This window comes from Protopterus annectens, chromosome 9.part0 (genome assembly GCF_019279795.1).
Source record: "Protopterus annectens isolate FY-2018-M chromosome 9.part0, PAN1.0, whole genome shotgun sequence".
NCBI lineage: Eukaryota > Metazoa > Chordata > Ceratodontiformes > Protopteridae > Protopterus > Protopterus annectens.
This window is the reverse complement of record NC_056743.1, coordinates 408621034-408636600: the sequence shown is the minus strand read 5'-3', so window position 1 is coordinate 408636600 and position 15567 is coordinate 408621034.

Below are 15567 nucleotides of genomic sequence, written 5' to 3'. Positions count from 1 at the left end.
ACAACTTTCATAGGTTCATAGGTTCATACTAGGCTATCTGCCCTAGGGCATTTATAAGCCTAGCCAGAGTGTGTGTGGCTTTCACCACCCCTTAGGGTGAGAATACTATACCCATTAGTTTGCTGTGCCTCTGTCCAGCAGTGATACAGAGATGATTCCCGGGGTAAACCTACGATCTCCCATCCACTCGTCAAGATTTCTCTTGAACAGAGTCAGTGAGGGGCTCTGCCTCACATGGACTGGGATTCTGTTCCATAGTGTAGGGAGTCTCTGGGTGATGAATCTGTCCCTCCAGCACGTCCTATTTATATCCGTGTTGAGGTTTAAGTCTCTTGCTCTCGTGGCTCTGGTGGATTTGGATTTTTTGAGGTGGAGCATGTCCATTAATTCGGGTTGGACATGGCCTTGTATGTCAGGCACAGATCACCTCTGAGCAGACGGTATGCGACTGAATAGAGCTGGAGTTTCTTCAGTCGGGCATCGTATAACATATGTTTGAGCCCCTTTATCCTTTTGGTGAGGAACTTTTGGGGTCTTTCCAACTGCTGCAGGTGTCGGGTAAGGTACATTCAATGGGGCGTTGTACTCAATCATTGGTCTGATAAGTGAAGAGTACAGGGGTACAATGACCTCTCCTGATCTGGATGTGAATCCCTTCATGATCAGGTGGGCAATGTAGAAGGTCTTCCTAACCACTTTGGCAATGTGAGTGTCAAAAGAGAGGTTACTGTCAACTTGGGTCCCCAGGTCCCTGATAACTTCTTCCGTGTTTAATGGATTACCACCTATGTGGTAATTAGGGGTTACCTTGTTTTTCCCAAAGGGTATGACTATACATTTTTTGGCATTTAGCTTAAGGCCATGGCTCTGGCACCAGTTATCCATTTCTATGAGATAGAACTTCACTTACTCATAAAATCATATTCAACCCTGCTGACTGTCCAGCTCTAGCAAAACTAGTCCAGCCAAACACAAACTGTAGACTCCTCAGGTCATCCAACACACTAATGCTAAAAGTAACCCCCTCTCACAACTATCATGGAGACTCCCTCTACTACCATAAAATAGCCAAAGATTGGAACGCCCTTCCTCAACAGATAACTAAAAACCCCAACCTGTCCACATTTAAAACTACCCTGAAAGACTATTTAAATGATAATTGGCTATGCCCCTGTATTGCTCCCAACTAATATTCTTCCATTTTTCCACTCATCTCACACATGATAGCCTAAATAGTGCTTATCCCACATAGGGCTATCCCACTATCTGTCTTTTCTTTATTAATCTTTATTCCTTCTGATGACCTAATAATGAGCGATTCAACTACCCCACCATTAACTGGGAAGACTACTCATGTACCAACTCTCTTGCTCAACGTTTTCTGGAATTCATAAATTCCAACACCTTGGATCAACTTATTCTCACTCCCAACAGGGGCAGCAGTATCCTAGACCTGGTCATTGCCAACATGGGCAACCGGTGTTCCACACCAGATGTAAATTCCTCATTGGTCAGATCTGACCACAAGCTAATCACCCTAGACATCCACATCCTGCCCCCACCCCCAATTAGGGAAACCACCGTAAAAAACTTCTCCAAAGCCAACTTCACACTTCTGAATACAGAAGTGGCAAACTTCATGACACCCATGTAGACAGACAATAGAGGTACGACTGCTGAATCCTACACAAATGCACTTTATAAGCACTTACAAGAGTGCATGGATCATGCTATCCCTAATAGAACCAAGATGCTATCCTCCAAAAAAAGGAAGCCAGTCTGGTGGTCCTCTACCATAAACAAACTCTACAACAGAAGAAAGAAACTGTTGCAAAAGAGAGTAAAATCCCATGACTGGAGGAACTCCCTGGTCAACCTCTGTAAGAAGCTGAGATACCTCATAAAATCCTCCAAAGCTAGTTACGAAAACAAAATTGCCACTGACTCTAAAGACAACCACAAAGCATTCTATAGCTATGTCAAGAATCTCAATGGCAACACTTAGATCTGCGCTGAGTTACAGCACAATGGCACTAAATATACAGAACCAACTGATATTGCCAACATCCTGGCAGATAGGTTCAGTGCTAACTTTACCCCCCTCTCACCCCATAGAGGGCCCAGAATGCAAAGTTCCTGTAATCACGGCTGCACAGGTAAAAAAAAAATCACTCTCCAAAGCCAAGAACACAGCATCCATGGCACCTGACTATATCCCATGCTGCATTCTACATGAACTACAGAATGAACTGGCACCCTACTTAAGTACCATGTTCAATCATAGCCTCACCTCAGGCTTTGTTCCCACTGCATGGCGCACCATGACATTTAGCCCACTCCACAAAGGGGGAGCCACGACGGACCCCGGGAACTACCGCCCCATTAGCCTGATGAGCCTGGTCTGCAAGGCCATGGAACATATCATCATGGAACTTATAAACAAAGACATTAGTAATCTCCAAACTCTGGACCCTACCCAGTTCAAGTTTGTAAAAGGCAGATCATGTCTCCTAAACTTGATTGACTTCCTTGAAGCAGTCACCAAAGCCATAGATGAGGGTAAGGTGGTTCACACAGCTTATCTAGATCTCGCCAAGGCTTTCAACACCATCCCCCATTCTGGAATTATAGATAAGCTCACTAAACTAGGTATAAATCCCTATGTCACAAGATGGGTTGCCAACTGGCTCTTGGACAGAACCCACACTGTGAAAGTAGCAGACTCCAAATCCGACTTCAGACCAGTGACAAGTGGAGTACCACAGGGTTCAGTCCTGGGTCCTCTCCTGTTTGCTATCTACTTCTCTGAAGTACAGGCTAACAAAGAAGGTCTTTGGCTAACAAAGTTTGCAGATGACTGCAAACTAGGAGCCATAATCAAAACTCCTAACGATGTGGACATGCTACAAAAGGGCCTTACTGAGACAGATGCCAGGTGTCAAAGCCATGGCCTGAAGCTCAATGCCAAAAAGTGTATTGTCATCCCCTTTGGTAAAAACTCTGTACCCATGAACTACCACATAACTGGTGGTCTACTTAATGCCGAAAGTGTGATAAGAGACCTTGGGACACAGGTGGACAGTAGTCTCTCCTTTGATAATCACATCACCACAGTGGTCAGGAAATCCTTCTGCGTGGCTGATCTCATCACAAAAGGTTTCTCATCCAGAAAAAATGGTCATTGTTCCCCTCTACTCATCACTCATTAGACCCATTATAGAGTACAACGCCCCTTTTGGTATGTACCTCACAAGACATTTACAACAACTGGAAAGGCCACAGAAATACCTCACAAAGAGGATTACTGGCCTCAAACAGATGCCCTACTCAGACCATCTCAAAAAACTCCAGCTTTACTCTGTCGCATATCGCCTACTCAGAGGCATTCTCTGCCTAACATACAAAGCTATGTCAAACCTGGAGCTGTTGGACATGCTCCACTTAAAAAATCCCAATCACTCCGAGCCACACGCTCTAGGGACCTAAACCTTGTCACCACAATAAACGGAACATGCTAGAGGTATAGATTCCTGTCCCAGAGACTTCCCATACTCTGGAACAGACTGCCTATCTATGTCAAACAGAGCTCCTCATTAGCACTCTTCAAGAAAAACGATGATTGGATGGGAAATAGGAAATTCACCCCAGCAATCACTTCTGTGGCTCTGCTCGACTGGTGCACAGGAAAATAATTTTCTTGGGTGGCGAAAGCCAGGTTACCTTTTTGGCTAGGCTTATATAGGCCCTAGGGCTAATAGCCTAGTACCTACCTATGAACCTAACTTGTAAAACTACATGACCAATTTTGTTCTTTTATAAGTGACTCATCTTGTAAAGCTGCATGACTTATGTACCTCATATATATTTAAAAAAAAAAAGGTATTCATGTATGCCTGAAACATGCATGTTTATATTGTATTCTGTTATTATATGTTGCTATAATATTTGTGTTAAGCTCATTTACATATTGTTAGCAATGTGCTACTTAAACTAAGTTTACTGCTTATACCTTAGTAATGTTCTTTTTGTTGTAGAGCTTTTCTCCCCTGGTCTCCGCTGAAAACGTTTTTTTTTTTCATCCCAGTCAGACACTACCCGGTTAACAAATGAAAATAAAATAATAAATAATACTTGATATTAATTTAAGAACTCTCTCAGAGAGAGACTGTGCATTTTGTATTTGTCTTTTGATCTGACAACATCAACTCATCACCACCTTTTTCACTTCCCCTCCTGTGACTAAGTTTTTAGGGCATAGTAACTCTTTTAGATTCAGATAAGAATATAGTAAAGTATAGCTTAGATGTTAATGTCCTGCTCTATTCTTACTCTAACTGGCTTGCTCTAGCAGGAGACATTCACCCCAACCCTGGACCCAAGACTAGCAGCAATCTCACTCCCCCTATCTCTTCAAATAGTACTAACCGCAAATATCTCAAACTCATTATCATTAACACCCAGAGTATAAAAACAAAATAGCACTTCCATGCGTGGTCAGTCATACTCTACCAGATATAGTATCAGTCTCAGAGACATGGGCACTCCTCCATGCGTGGTCAATCATACTCTACCAGATATAGTACCAGTCTCAGAGACATGGCTAAAACCCCGCATTACTGACTCTGACATTGTACCCCCTGACTTTCAAGCACTGAGATGTGACCACCAAAACAAAAAAGTAGGAGGAGTAGCCTTAATCTATAATAGCCTACTGAACCTCTGTCCTTACCAGAATCCCATTCCTCAGTTCAGCAATGCTGAACTAGTCATAGGAATTCTTAAAATGAACAACTACAAAAGTATTTGTGTTATAGCCATCTATATCCCCCCTGGAGATAACACTACCACGTTACAAAGCATACTCTTATGGGCTACAACTAACATTAAACTAGAGACATACATATTAGGTGACATGAACATTGACTGGAATAGAATCAATAACAATAACCCCTCCCTATCTGTCAATCCATTTAATTTCACGCAACTAATAAATGACATTACCAGACCTAACAGAAACAACCCCCCAGGGTCCACTCTGGACTGGATCTTAAGTCTGCCACATAAAAAAGATCTCTCACTCTGGTATACTACCAGACACAATGAGTGACCATCTCCCAGTCTTCATTCACCGAGCTCTCACCACTCCCCTCACCAACACCAATGCACTCACACTCGTAACCTTACTAACTTTAACCCTTCTATATTCTCTGAAACCCTTAAACTAACAAATTGGGACAACCTAAAAACTCTTCCACTAGATAAGGCCTTAGACTCCTTCAATACTACCTTCGTAGGCATCCTAAAAACCCAAGCCCCACCTAGAACAAAACAAATAAAACCCAACTCCTCCCCTTGGCTAACAAAGGACACCAAAACACTTGTGCTACGAAGAGACAAGACCTGGAAACTTTACAACAAAAATAAGCACCCTGCTACCCTCCATAAATATAGGCAACTCCGCAGTCTAACCAAAAAGAATGTTACAAATGATAAGAAATCTTACTACACCAAACTACAGGCTACCCACATCAAAAATCCTAAACAATTCTGGAACTACATCAACTCTCTTTTGTACCCCGGTGCCAAATCCAATCCTTGTCCTGACAACAATAAAACTGACACAGAAATTGCCACCGTTTTTAACTCCTCCTTTACCAACTCTATAGCTGAACTTACCAAGACCTTCTCCAACCACATCTCCTTCCCTCCTCCCAATCCTACTTCCCCTTCCCAACCCTCCACTCATAATCCTTCCACCCCTTTTCATCTAAAACCCATCTCAACCTCCTACATTAAAAAGCTTCTTTCCAAACTTAATCCATGCTCCAATGCCCCTGACAATATTCCCTCACTCTTTCTCAAGTTCGCCGCCGATGGTATTGCCATCCCCATCAGCATTCTCATCAATAGGTCTATCCAGGAATCTTATGTCCCCAAATTATGGCATGCTGCCATTATCTTCCCCCTCTACAAAGGAGGCAAAAAATAATAGCATCTCTAACTTTCGACCAATAGCCATTCTTTCCCCAATTTCAAAAATCCTTGAAAAATGCATCCGCCAACAACTCATGCCCTACCTCATCAATAATCAACTCCTCACCCCTACACCACACGGCTTCCGTCCTGGCCATAGTATAATAACTGCTTTCCTTTCTTTCTTAGACATAGTTAACCATGCCCGGGACTCTGGCAAAATTGTCTCCACTGTCCTCCTCGCGCTATCCAAGGCATTTGAGACTGTCTCTCATACCCATCTTCTAAATTACCTTTCTAACCTCAATCTCTCCCAAAAATCCCTTACATGCTTCAATAGTTATCTCTCTGACAGATCCCAGGCTGTGAAATGGCAAACTGGTAACTCAACCTTCCTACCTACCCCAACCGGGGTCCCCTAGGGGTCTATACTCGGACCAATGCTCTTTAATATATTCATCAATAGTTTTTACGCTGCAATTCCAAACACTCAAATAGTGCAGTATGCAGACGACTCCACTTTAGTCTGCTCTGCTCATAGCCTTCCCGAGCTCCAGGCAAAAACCCAATTGGCCTTTACAACTATAGAGAACTGCATGCTTCAAAACCATCTCTCCCTTAATGCCAATAAATCCAAAATCCTTCTTTTCTCCCCCTCAAAAGCCATCTATCTCAGCAAACAATCCTTCAATATCATCAGCCATACCAACTCCACTATAGAAGTCGTTCCTTTTGCAAAACTTCTTTGGGTTACCATTGATGAACACCTGAAATTCGATGCACATGTCCAACTAAATATTAAGAAAACTCATCAGAAACTTGGTATGCTATACAGAAACTCTTACTTTCTCTCCCCTTCTACAAGGGAAACTCTCTCCATGACCTACGTACTACCATCACTACTGTACTGTGCTCCACTACTAACAAACCTCTCTTCCACCATTTCTGCAAAACTAGAAATCTGTTATAACAAAATCTCTAAATTTGCTACTAAATCTAACCACTCCTCCCATCATTGTAGCTCTCTCCAAATTCTAAACTGGCTAGAGCTTCCCAACTACCTTGACTATCTCCAACTCACTACAGCCCACAAATTAATCTTTAAACCTACTGCATGCCCTGCTCTAGCAAATATTTTACACACCTCACAGACCCCTGAGATCTGCCCAACAAAATCTACTTTCTGTATACAAACCAAAACGTCCCACTGGCCAGTTTCTCCTATTCTTTTCCTTAGCCAAAAAATGGAACTGTCTCCCACCCTCACTACGAATCTCTAAAAACTTTGAACACTTCAAATCCCAGCTCCATTTCTACCTCTCCCATAATTGGAAATGTAATTGCACCCTACCTACTTAATCCTGCTAATGCCTCTATTCTGCTAATTGTCTCCTATACATGTACTTCCACATGTACCTCTACACCTTGCTGTTTTTCCTCTGCAACTTCCCCTCTCTGAATCTAACATCAAAACCTTGAATGTATACAATGTAAATACTGTACATAGCTTTGTAACTCTACTCTCTCTCCCTGTCTGGAAATTTTCTCTTTCCTTTCTACCTACATATAAGGTTCATGCTAAGAGATGCTGCTAACTAGCTACTATAATCAGCCCTGACATGTGTGTACTCCACTTTTGCTACTAAACAACTGCATTTCCCTACTTTCACTAGATTTATTTTTCTTCTAAACAACCACCTCTGTCTCTACTACTCAACTGCCCCTCTTTTCTTTCACCAGAATCTTGAATGTATACTTAGTACACATTGCACTTTCCCCCTTTATTTCTTCCACATACTACTAAACCTAGACTTCTAGCTTTCAAATATTCAGTCTTTACAACTACCAACAGAAGACTTACAATTTCATAATTTTTAAATATTTGTCAGCTTATTCCACTGCCTCAGTTCAACTTTATGCTGTGCAAATGGCTCTCTATGCAACTACATATATGTCATGAAGAGTATTCATTTTTTTTCAATTGTATTTTGCTGTATCTCAGTATATAATTCTACATTTGTTTTAAATAATCATAAGTTTGATTTTCTTGTATGTAATATGGAGCTTTTCTCACTGGGCCTCCACTGAAAACAGGCTCCTTGAGCCCAGTGGACCTCCCCAGTTATCAAACTGGAAATAAATAAATGTTTTCTTTATTTGAGACTGTCCTACAATGTTGTTTTGAATATTTCCTGTGATTTTCAACTCTGAAGTTACTACGCCAATTTACTGAGTATTGTCTTGTTCTTTTATTTTTTATTATTAAATATATTTAAACTTAACTTTGTGGCTGATATTTCTGAGACATATTTAAGCTCTTAAGAGTACTTGCATATCTATTTGTTGACACTGTACAGGCCACTTCTAAATAGTCTTGCTCTTGGTTTGACTGCCATTCGGATAATAATAACATTACACAGTAGGATTGGACACCCTTTGTTAAGGGCATTTAGTAGCTGATAAGAGTGGTTGGTGGCAGCTGGAACTACCTTACAGTTTGGGCAGAAGGGGGCATAGCTAGTAAACATGTGTCAGCCTTTCCCAGGTGTGTGTGTTTGCATATAAATCAAATCTCAAATTGTGTGTCAGCTACTTGGGCAGGGACAAGAAACACTGGTTGGACAGAGAGGGTGCTGGAGGTCTTGGTTTGGCCACTCAGCTGAGATCTCAACACTATAACTGTGCCAATGGGGAGTCTTACTGGGGATCTGAAAAAAGGAGGAGAAACCAGCCCCAGACTGATTGTGATCTCTGTGTGCTCTTAAGAGAAGTTGCACTTTTCTGTGTGTACTTTTAATCCTCCAAAGTGTACGTCCCCCACTGGTGCTAGTGGTGAGGATTGGATTCTCCTTGATTACTGGGCTAGTGCAGGGGCATCACATACAGCTTTGTATCATTTGTCTGGACCAATGTCAGTTTTTGATATTGTGTTATTTGCACAAAGCAGTGACCATTTGTAGTAGAATAGTGTTTCCATTTGCCAGAAACTGTGTGTGGCACGTATCATTGACATAAAGCAGTCAAGAGGACATAGGACTGCCTCTGCTGCAGAGAGTAGGAACTGCACGTGTGGCACTGCCTGTGTTGCAGAGAGAGCAGGGATCGCACGTGTGGCACTGCCTCTGCTGCAGAGAGCAGGAACTGCATGCGTGGCACTGCCTGTCTTGCAGAGAGAGCAGGGACCGTGCACGTGGCACTGTCTCACCTCAACTTAACAAGGGGATTTGTAACATTTCATTGTGGCAATGGATATTTGTTAGACCTGAAACTGGATAATGAGTTATCCCTGTCAAATTATCTGAATCAGAATGAAGAAGGGATTTATCACTTGTCTGACCTTTGCTTATAAAATGAGGGATAAAACTTGTAGCAAAAAAGCCTCACTCTGATTTAAAGCTCTAGCTATGTTAAAAAAATAGAGGGATCCAAGAATGAGACATGAAAAGAACAGCACATGCTGGGCAAACAGAGTGGGAAAAAGAGTTGTGAGGTGCTCTGGATGTTGAAGTGTTTGGTTTAGGGAATTGTATGGAGGTAAAGGACATGGGGTGTGTAGGAAAATGTTTTTTTTGCAGAAGTAGAGTTTGAGATCTGCAGAGACTATTAAGCTTCAGTGGAAAATTTTGGAACTACAGATAGAGTGGAATGTCTAGTCAGGCTGCAGCTGATAGAGGGGGCTGGACAGGAGGATGTGGGGGCTGCAGGCAGGAAGGGTTGGGGGGAGATTTGTGAGGTACTAAGGATGTGGAGCAGTTTGTATGTTTTGGGATGATAGAGGGTGCAAGGATCTGCAAGAAGAACAAGGAACTTCATAGTAAAATATGGGTTGAGGAGACCTTGGTAGACTGGTTAGTCTTCTATGAAATGATACAGTGGGAGTGGACAGGAATGGACAGCAGGAGGCCTTCAGTCAGGATTGGGTGGGAAAAGTTAGGGGACAGAAAGGCAGAGAAAAATAAAACATGGAGAGAAATTGCCAGAAGACGATAGCCAAGTGGAGTGACACAGAATAAGGTGAAAGGGAAAAATAGGAGATGCAGCCATGAAAAACGAACAAGGGTGAGGAAGTCAGGGTAGAAGGAGACGCAGAGAGAGAACTGAAAAGTGACAATAGTGGAGTAGAACCAGAGGTGCCTGTCTGAGTCAACATCACAAGCAGAGCAAGTGGGATGTGGGCTGGCACATGGAAAACACAAAAGAGACGGAACAGTGAAGAGGTTTTATAGGCAGAACACAGGTTGAGTGCCATAGAATAGATACAGCATAGTCTTGTAAACTAAACCCACAGAGTTGGACAAAGACATATGCATAGCCAGGCAAACTATATCCACAGAGATGGACATAAACTCTGTGAAATTTCCCATTCCGTAAAGGCAGTAGACAGAAGGTAAAAAGATAAGCAGAACACAGCATGGAAGCAAATGGGTGAATTGGAAAACAGCTGTATAATATTGCTTTACCGTGCAAGGAGTCTGGGTAGGAGGATGGAAAGCTGCAACCAGTGATGCAGGAGGGGAGGGAGGGCATTACTTAGTATTACAATGTAACAATGTAATATAAGGAGTCTGGGTAGGGAGATGGGGAGCTGTAGGATGGAAAGGTGCACATTACTTAATATTATAATGTAACAATGTAATAGGAGGAGACTAGACAGGACGATTGAGAGCTGCAGGCAGTGATGTAGGATGGGAAGGTGCACATTACTTAATATTACAATGTAACAATGTAATAGGAGGAGCCTAGATGCGAAGATGGAGAACTGCAGGCAGTGATGCAGGAGGGGCGGGAGGACATTACTTAGTATTACAATATAACAGTGTAATATAAGGAGTCTGGGTAGGAAGATGGATTTGCAGGCAGTGATGCAGGAGGGGAGGGTAAATGTTGCTAGAAAATGGTACCATTGTGGATCATGGAGGTACCTGGGTATAGATTTGTTAAGAGATTGAAATGAAGGTGTAGTAGTAACCTTCATAAAGCATACATTTGATATCAGAGATGAGGAAAACAAAAAAATGGGGTAAAGGAGGAGGCAGAGTCAGATACTAGGTTAAGTGCCTTGTTAGTTAAGGTAGAGGAATGAAAAGCAGTTGGACTGAGTGCGTCATCCCTCAGACACCTTAAAGAAAGAAGGGAGACTGGAGGAGAGAATAAGGGAATGAGAGCAGAAGTAGTAAGTTAATATTCATGGGGGTCTTAATCTGTCAGGATCAGACTGGCAGATTCTGAGCTCTGAGAGAGCGAGTGAGTGGGAGTTCATTGAGGTTTTTGACAGAGATGTTCAGTCATCTGGTGCAGGACTATACCAGAAGGGATAGAATTTGGGATGTGGCCTCAACTAATGCAGAGTAGTGATAATGTGGAAATTTAGGAGAGTGGAATGTGCTTATGTGGGGGAGACAGACAAGGGTTCATTACAAGACTAGAAGGAAAGCAAATAAATAAAACTGTGGGAATGTGTCAAGGATGGAACAGTTATGCCAGTGATGGCGAACTTATGACACGCATGAGAAAGGTGACACACACCACGTTTTGGATGACACGTCAGCGATCACCAACACCTGAGTTACCAAAGACACTACTTTTGCATTCATTGCTCATATGAAGTGCACTGAATAATTTTGTGCCCGGACGTTTGACATGCCATACCCAAAATGTTCGCCATCACTGACTTATGTTTATTGGCAAATGTGTAAAGAGTGAGCAAAAAGAAAAGGAATGCAAGGCTAGCAGTTAGAGCAAAGACAGAGTACAGGATGTGGAAAGATGGAGTATGAAGTGTAGAGGCCCAGTAGTATGAGGCTAGCACAATGGCAACAAAGATGAGGAAGGCAGCAAAGAAAAAAAGTTAAAATTGAGTTAGCACAAGAGAAATGATGGCTTTTGGATCCAAAATTCCCTGACTGGTTATCACTGCTGTGTCTTTAAAATTACAAAACCAGGAACTGTGAGACACAAACCATGAACAAAAGTAAAACAGTTCCAACAGAACACTCGAGTAGTGCTGACAGTAATTCACACAGATGTGTTATATAAACATATAGTTGATTTATTGAGCGCACTTTCATCTTTAAAAACAAGACTTCATCAGAAAACAGTTACAGTTCAAAATTGCAATGCTTATATACCCATGAGCTAATGAATAATTAATTACAAATCCTCCCTATCATACTTTAAAACAACATATCAGTATTCCATGATTAAAATATTTGTTTTTTTTTAAAAACTACAAGTAGGTGAAGAAGAAAATAATTAAAAATACAACAAGATATAACTTTAATACAATTACATATAAATTCATAACAATTAAGTATAACTTTTACTTCTTAGAAGAAAACGTTTAAATCTTAAATAAATGGTATTTCAATACAGGCATAATACTACATGCTTCATTGATACCTGGGGGGTGGGTGGAGTTCAGTCTTAGCTGCCACTTTAACTCTTCCCTATCTAGCCTATTTTTCCAATCACCACCCCTGATGTCAGTACCAAGGTTCTCAAGTATACCAAATAAAAAAGTTTTACATGAACTATTGCCCTTTAAATGCCTGTAGAGAGCATTATTATCATCCTCACGTCTAATGGCATAAAGGTGTTTGTAGATCCGTCTACGCAAAGCCCTTTTGGTTTTGCCAGCGTAAAACTGTTGGCAACTCTGACAAATAGAAATATAAACCAATTGCTTGGAGCCACATGAACCTCTCTTCAAAAACACCTTTCTCATAGGGGAACCAATTTCCACCCAATCAGACTCTAAAATGTGTGGACAGTATGCACAGGAACCACAGCTCCTAGTCCCTCTTAATGTGTCATTTGTTTTTATAGGATGCTGCAGTAAAAACTTGAGGTTATCAAGTTATCATAGGTTTTTCCTAAATCATATTTTAAGAATAATAATGAATGGAATGGAGAAGTATTTCATTCCTTACGTCCTCATACTAATGAAGTGGTTGAAAACTATGACTAGGAATATCCAGTATTCAGGAGAGGTCTGAACGGTTACAGAATAAGTGTAATGCACCTAAAGGGAAGCATTTTTTAGAGCAACAAGGGAGGGGGGCAAAGGGCCCCTTACCAGAAATGGAGAAACGACAGTCACTATTAAGTGACCTAGAAGTCCCAGAGGAAGAAATAATTAATTCCTATGAAGGGATACTATTGAGTTATAAGGGGTTCAATATATTCAACTACGCAGGTTTAGAAATTAATAAAGATCATTTCTCTTTATTGTAGAAAGGTATTAAGTTTGTTCCTAATCATAAGGGGGACATCTCCCATATTATTACATATTTCAAACTATATAGTAGGAATTTAAATCTAAAATATTGAAGGATACTTCCGTAGTACCTAAACCTCTATATTTCAAATGAAGAAGTTGTTTTAACCCCCTCTTTATACCCTATTATTTCTACCTTTGAAAAAGTATGCACACAGGAGATTTATGAACTCTCTTACAATTCCAAACATAAGCAGTATAATCTTACTTATGAAGAGAACCATCTTCTAAAGGAACTTCGTGGTAATTTGAACCTGAGGTTTATGAAACCTGACAAGGGGGGGTGGTATGGCTATTATGGAGAAGATGGATTATACCAACAAAATTTATAGTATGCTACAGGATGATGATAAATTTGAAGTCTCATCCATTAATGAAATTAATGTAGCTCATAAGAAAATTCAGCTATGTTTGGAAGATTCATTATTACAGGGTGTAATCAACGAAGACATTTTTCAATTCTTGCGGAATGAGCATCCCAGAACTGCAATTATGTTTGGTGTTCCTAAAACCCACAAAATTATAGCTGAACCCCCATATCGTTTGATTATAAGTTCTGAGAACAGTATGACCTACCCATTGGGAATATTTGTAGAAAGGATGGTCCGGGGGAACTTAAGGAATATTGACTATATATTGCGTGACTCATGGGATTTTCTGGGTAAGATAAAAAGTGAATATTTCCATGAGACGAATGTTTTTTCTACTATTGATATATTAGATTTGTTCACTTCTATTCCCCATTGTGAGGGCTTGAAACTTTTTTACAAAGCTTTATTGGATGTTTGTAATCTAAGCAATACTTTAATGGATTTTGTAATGGTCCTCATGGAAATTATTTTAAAAAACAACTTTTTTATATTCGAGGGGGAGTTTTATAAACAGACAAAAGGGGTGGCTATGGGAATCAGTTGTGCCCCCCTTTTTGCGAACCTCGTCATGCATTCCTGGGAGAAATTATATATATTAAACAGCAAATTCTCAGGTCAATGGTGGACCTATCTCCGTTTTTTGGATGATATTTTTATTCTATGGGGGGGGGGGGGTGAAACTATAAAGAAATTTTTTGATTACATCAATAATGTTTGTGATTACTTCAAATTCACTGTTACACAAGACAATAAGTCTATAAACTATCTGGACGTAACTATTTCCTTGGATAGTACTAATGGTTGTTTTGCGTCCAGAATATACAGAAAACCTATGTTTTCAAATGATTATTTGGAGTACAGCAGTTGTCACCCAGGTTATATTAAGAAAAACATTGTGAAAGGTCAGATGGTGAGGGTAGCAAGAATGTACTCTAGTAAAGAGATTTGTAAGAGTGAGATAGCCACCCTGGTTAACCTCTTTATTGATAGGGGTTACCCTACCTCCTTGTTGCACCCTGGTTAACCTCTTTATTGATAGGGGTTACCCTACCTCCTTGTTGCACCCTGGTTAACCTCTTAATTGATAGGGGTTACCCTACCTCCTTGTTGCACCCTGGTTAACCTCTTTATTGATAGGGGTTACCCTACCTCCTTGTTGCACCCTGGTTAACCTCTTTATTGATAGGGGTTACCCTGTCTCCTTGTTGCACCCTGGTTAACCTCTTTATTGATAGGAGTTACCCTACCTCCTTGTTGCACCCTGGTTAACCTCTTTATTGATAGGTGTTACCCTACCTCCTTGTTGCACCCTGGTTAACCTCTTTATTGATAGGGGTTACCCTACCTCCTTGTTGCATTCTGTTACCTCTTTATTGATAGGGGTTACCCTACCTCCTTGTTGCACCCTGGTTAACCTCTTTATTGATAGGGGTTACCCTACCTCCTTGTTGCACCCTGGTTAACCTCTTTATTGATAGGGGTTACCCTACCTCCTTGTTACATTCTGTTTGTGAGGAGGTTCTGAGTGAATAGGGTAAGAAATTTGTAACCTTATTGGGTAAACCCATAGAGGTTTTAACAAACTCTGCTGATTATTTTGAGGACAAAAATCACAGTCAATCTACGGTTTTGACATATGGGTCACTTAGTAAGGACATTCAACAAATAGTGAAGAGAAGTTGGGTAATGTTCAAGGGTGAGGATGGTTTTACGGACTTTGTAGGTAAAAAAAACCTCATTTCGTGTTCAAAACTAATAATAACCTCAAGTTTTTACTGGAGCATCCTATAAAAACAAATGACACATTAAGAGGGACTAGGAGTTGTGGTTCCTGTGCATACTGTCCACGCATTTTAGGGGTTGATTGGGTGGAAATTGGTTCCCCTATGAGAAAGGTGTTTTTGAAGAGAGGTTCATGTGGCTCCAAGCAATTGGTTTATATTTCTA